This window comes from Limulus polyphemus, unplaced genomic scaffold (genome assembly GCF_000517525.1).
Source record: "Limulus polyphemus unplaced genomic scaffold, Limulus_polyphemus-2.1.2 Scaffold6769, whole genome shotgun sequence".
Taxonomy (NCBI): domain Eukaryota; kingdom Metazoa; phylum Arthropoda; class Merostomata; order Xiphosura; family Limulidae; genus Limulus; species Limulus polyphemus.
The window spans coordinates 34074-40678 of record NW_013672379.1 but is presented as its reverse complement, the minus strand read 5'-3'; positions in this window follow the sequence as shown (position 1 = coordinate 40678).

Below are 6605 nucleotides of genomic sequence, written 5' to 3'. Positions count from 1 at the left end.
CAGAGTACAGATAGCCCATTGTGCTTAACTTCAAACAAACCATTAATGAGAAATTGCAACCTTTAGCTCATATACTTGGGTGTTTTTATCATAAAATTTCACAAATTTAATCAGACAATCAAATTAACATTTTAACTGTTCAAAAAAATTACATCTTCGGACTATCGGGCCTTCGCATAAATTGGTCCTCGGACTAACGTCACCGTGATAACTACACTAGATCAAAACGAGCCCCACATTTCCTTTAATATCTGCTAATGTTATATACTAAACTTTAAAATTAAATACCTGACGTTTTACCTTACCATTCACCTTATATAAACAGACATACATATAAAGGAAATTATGCTCGGAAATTAGCGCTACTTCAAGTGAATTATTAAGCTTATACACTAGACGTAGTAGCTATAGCCAATACATTTCTGTTAGTGATTACTGGCAAAAAAAAAATCCTCGACTTTAGGTATTTCCCCTGACTTTTCCACATATTCCATATTTTCCCAGATTATGTTACACCATTTTATTCATGAAGATGCTTAGTAGAAAAAAGGCTGTCAAATTCTTCCTCGTTTCTTGATGTTTGGTTGTCTGAATGACGGGGAAGAAATGAATTACTTATAAGTTGTTGTTGTTTGTTATTAAGCACAGAGGTACACAAAGGGCTATCTGTACTCTGCCCACCACGAATATCAAAACCCGGTTTCTATCGGTATAATTCCACAGACATACCGCTATGCCACTGGGGAAGCTACTTACAAGTAACATCTGCTAGCAGGAAGTTGAAGTTTTGAGAAATTTTAAATCTTTCACGTAGACTAGATGTTGGCTCCCGGTGGTTCAGCAGTAAGCTTGAAGGCTTCTAGTGCTGAATTATGGGTCATCTATATCCCATTGTTCAGTTTTGCGTTTAAACAAACAAGATAATGACGCTTAGAAATTATTTTACTGTTCTTGAAATTTTCCGAAAGAAAAAGTTATTGCCACCTGTCTCGACAACTCTCGAAATTGTAATTATATAATAACTTCTACCAGAAAAGCTGCTGAAATTCTACAATAATAATTACAATTAATAATAAATAGTCTTAATTATAAGGAACAGGCAAACTAAAAACAGCTTCTATGACCATTCTGCCCTAGGCCATCATTTGTGTACCCTCGCTGCTAGCGCCCACTTCGGCCCTTTTATATATTACACAACAGTATGACAACTGATAAACGTCGCACGTATTATCGGAAGTATTTAAGTCATTAAGATCTCACTTCTAACATTTAATTCTATATGTTACCGGTTGTATGGATCATTATCTGTGTCTGTTTGTTTGTCCGTTATCTAATTACTTCTAGGTCGCTAAGTCAATCTCAACCAAACTTTGTCGGATGATAGTTTGAAATAAGGGGCATGTTACTGGAACGTTCATAACCCTCTCCACTCCTTATTATTGTTGTTATTGAGCATTTATTACATATGACGTAAGTTAACGTTAATTATATTCATAGATGGCGCCACGTCCTTATACTAAAAAAAAACTATTAAATGTAGCTTTTTTTTTCATCGTCAAAAGGAAGTAAATGAGATATCACAGCAGAAAGATATCCTGAATCATACTTTTCTTTCTTTTTTACAACAGAAATACCAAGATGAAGAACTTGTGTAGTAGTTGCTGTAACGTGTTACTTGCTCATCTCCTGACATAAAGCTTAATTTTCCAATGGACAGGAAGAAAGCCAAAATTTAAAGGCTGTCATTTCATGTATAATACATTTGGATGGTAATATGCATATGTCTGTTGTTGTATTTTGATCGTACTCCAGCATCGAAATTGTTTCTTTTTCCCCCAATGTCTTAGACTTTTTGATTTTCGATTTCTTTTTTATCCTGCTATAAGCAGAGATTGCTGTGGACTGTTGGAACTAGATAACATTTTCAAGTTTATAAATAAGTTACAACAATGAACGCGAAAAAAAAAGATAAAAAAGGTGAAAATATAAACGCACTGACGGAGCTGACAAGTCGAGCGGTACTTTAATGCGTGGGAGCACTATAAGAATAACAGTCAATCCTTTAGCGTAAATGATGGGGGATAGGACGCCGTTTACTGGCTTTCTTCTCTCTGGTCAGTTGTTCAACATTAGGGACGGTGACAGAAAGCTGTAGTAACTTTGCTATAAAATGCAAATTACACATTTTTTATATGATGCCCTCTTGTGATAGAAACAACTCCCCCCCCCCATAAGTTTATGACTTCCGCATTTGAATGATTATTTTTTTATTTTTGGGGAAACGTTTTCATACATACCAACAAGTTCAAGTTTCAAGGCTGAGGCATTGTGGGATTTTTAGTTTGAACCACCACCTATTAAAAGGAACAGCTGGACATCAAATATATTAAGACAGTTTTGATATTCATAAACATATCAACTGATAAATTACGTATATCACAACAATTATCATATTAAAGTAAGTACGCATTATCTGGTCAAAATCACAGACAGCGCCCAACTAATTCATATCCACTGCGCTTATCTTTCTCTAGACTATAGGAAAGACAGCTATTCAACAGCACCACCGCCAAACTATTGGGCAATGCCTAGCTCACAGAATAGTGGGATTTCGTCGTCGCTGTCATAGTATACCCATGGCTCCAAAGTGCGGACAGCGTGTTTGCAGCAAGGGATCGCAAACCATGAATTATCGGATTCATGTTCCAGATATATCTACCATTAACCAACTAAAACAGTATATAGGAAACAAACGAATGGCTCTTTCAAACAGGTTTCACTTGGACAAAGTATCATTCTCACTATAGACTTTACTGGCGTGTATTTAGATAATGGGGAAAATTCTATAACAATAAAAAAATCATCTTTTTTTTTCTTACATTCATTTTATAAAAGTATATCTATATTTCCGCTAGTTTCAGTAATTAACATTCAAGGCGTAGTAGACACTCAAGGCGTGGTATTTTTTCCCCACTACCATGCTAGTCAGAGATGAAATTGACATTTTTGAGGTCGTTATTATCTTTAAGCTACAGAAAATGATATCATAAAAAAAGATGGCCGTCATCATAAAGGAAATGACCGTTGGCATAAAGAAATATATCATATTTCTGTAGATCCATTAGGGTATTTCATTGGCTTGTATGTGTAATTGAATAGCGATTTATTGGTAGATTCTATTCTGTTTGTTTGGTTTGTTTTCAGTTTCACGCAAAACTACTCTAGGGCTATCTGCGCTGGCCGTCCCTTAGTTAGCAGTGATAGACTAGAGGGAAGGCAGAGTGTCAACACCACCCACCGCCAACTCTTGGGCTACTCTTTTACCAACGAATAGTTGGATTGACCGTCACATTATAACGCCCCCATGACTGAAATGGCGAGCATGTTCGGTGTGTTGGGGGATTCGAAATCGCGATCCCCAAATTGCGAGTCGAGCGCCATAACCATCAGGCTAACAGAAAATCTTGTTTCAGGAACACATATTAGAACTGTTTTGTTGTTGTTTTTAATGTCATTTGGTTCGTATTACTGACGTATGTTACTAGTAAGAATGTTATGTTCATGATCATAGATTGAAGACAAAAGAAAAAAATGAAATATATTACCTAGTGACTAACATTTTCAAAGTTCCTGAGGAGACCTATTTAGAATCTTACATTTTACAAGGTCTTTGTAGTACAGAAGTCTGTGTTTCATAGCTTAATTGTATATGAAATGCTGACAGTATATCAGTTAAACTCATCTCCTTAAAATAGGTTTGTTATACTAACGTATCTAATAAGAGAGGTATTTGTTTGTTTCTTCGCTTATCTAAGAATTTTCCCTACTATCGCGTTTTGATTAAATATACAGTTATCTGCCGTACACCATTTTCCCACTTTGATTAAAATACAGTAAGCTCCAGAACCCCTCACTTGAAGATTGATATAGTAATCTCCAGTAGCTTCCCACCTATTCTTATACTATTGGATAGAAAGTTTATATAGTAGGTCGTTTAAATTCGTATGAAAACGATAAACTGTTATCACTTTAAGGTTATAGTTTTAATTTCTCCCAAAGCGGTAGCATCATGTGTTTTCAGCATGATACAAAGCTAATGTGACAGTCTATGGACTTTTATATGTTTATAGCACTAAATATTACTAAGTGTTGAGTGTGAAATATAAGCGATAAACCATGTTGATAATTCCCCGTATCTTTGTGCTAATAAATTAGATATATCTTACAAATTTGCAAAAGATAAACATTTAAACACTAATCCGACATTAAAAAATAGATAAAAGCGTATAACTTATGACAGTCTGGAAACGACATACTATGTAAGACGCGGTAGTTCTCAAGAGTTAAATATACAAGGTGCAATATTAGAGATTATAATTTAATCATTTATAAAATATGTAAAAATGAACAGAGGACAAAATCTGAAACTACAGATAGGAGATGGATTACTAAAATCGATTCAAACGAATGAATAAAAAAATATCAAACCCTACTGAATTAGTTAATTCATAAAAATCATCTAAATAAAACAAACATAAGTTATTATAAGCAAGAAATACTTGAAAGTGTTTTGATAGATAATAGGAATATTATATTTAATGAACAGCCTCAATTAAACGTAAATGGTTTTAATGAGTATTTCATATATATAGTGTAAAGAAAGATATAAGCAAACACTGCTGTAATTGTAGATAAATTACATTGAATACAATATAAAATTATAACTATCAATTCAATGTATTTAACAAAACCTGGATAACGTGAAATTATGAAAATTATAAGTTCTCTGAAAAAAAGAAAAACTTCAAGAAAAGATAAAATTACAATTGAAATTTTAAAAATTGATATTGATAAATGAACACTGATAGTAACATATTTATTGAAGGAATTTTTTCAAGAGATTTTAAATGATGCTGTCATTATATCAAAGGAAGTAGCGAAAATTTTCTAATTAAGTACAGAATGAATTCAAATTCGATGACGAGGAACCCACTTTGAGACTAATAATGATTGGAGACGGCTTGAAGGGGTAATGAAGAAAAACCATAGTATATCTATTAAAAACACCATAATTTTAAACAAAGAACCAAACATAAACAAACGAAAAATCAAAACATCCATCTTAATTGAACAAAACAACCCTACTCTAAACCAACACCCTGGGGTGCCAAGATATCTCTTCTAAGTCGTGCATCAGTATCCGGTCATGTGACCTCTTTGTTCCATACTGTATCTGTTCCAGTGTAAACTATTTGTAGCTGATGATGACAAAACCTTGTCGAAACGTTGTACATTTGCTGTTATGTTAAACTTACATTAAAGTTTTTCTTCATTACCCATTCAAGCCGTCTCCAGCCATTATAAGTATAGAATGGCTGCTTCATTTTCACTTACATCAAAAAGTCTTGAAGAAGTAGTTAAAGAAAGATTTATAAAATGTTTAGATTCAATAAATTTTGTTCTCATATTCTCCATACGTGTATAGTAAAAATATGATAAGTGGATCTTCTTGTAGATATATCCAGAAGCTTCTGATTCAATCTCACGTAAACTTTTATTTTACAAAATTATATAAAAATGGAATAAGAAGTATTCTTTTAGATAATAAATATTAAATAGAAAACAAGTAGTTAAAAGTATACAATCATAAGTAATGAAATTGAAATTACTTTCGAAGTATCCCAAGAATAAATTTTGGGTCCATTATTATTTTCATTTTATTTAAATTATTTATGTTAAATTAAGATTATTGGAGAAATAACTAGTATTGAACATGATTCGGTATTAATTTATAATATTAATTTTGATAATTACGGCGTTATTAATTTGAAGAGAAATCATGATTTGGTGAACTGCTTTTAAAAGAAAGTTACAGAGGGGTTAAACATTTCCTTATAAGTTCCCTATAGAGTTGATCTTTCTTTAAGTAAAGTCTACCTCCAGCTTTTTCTTGTGCTCTTCCAGATGTTTTTCAGACACTTGGGATCGTGAGACAAGGGAATTGATCAGAAACTCACTCGTGTGGTCCAATCGTCCAGAAACACGTTCTTCAACAGTCGAGTTTTAGATCTGCCAAAGTTACACTTGAAATAGTGATCGTCTAAATGGATTTTTATATCCTTAGAGACTCGAATCTACCTAGAATATACAAGTGCTAATTTACAAGCGTGCTCTGGTAAGCTACACCTTCAAGTCACTAACTGAAAAAGATGTTGTTTGTCCAACGGTACTTTCTAAATCAACAGACGTGAAATCTCCCAAGATATTTCCTGTTTCAGATGTTCGCACAAACTTTCTCAAGCTATTTTCGAGAACCGCCCTTAAGTATAAGCTTTGATTACGCTTGTCTCACCAAAGAGTGGGACGTGACTGCCACTCTTATGATGTTTCATTTTCATTGCACAGTATTCAGCGTATATTTTATAAACTGTTTACTTTTATAATGTTTTCAAGTCTGATTGAGCGGGTAAAAGTGGTAAACTGTAGACATTATTAAAACTTTTCAGCAGATCGTTAATGGATAAAATATTTGGTTGTTTATGTTTGATTGAAGTTAAGCACAAAGCTACACATTGGGCTATCTGTGCTCTGCCCACCACGGGTAT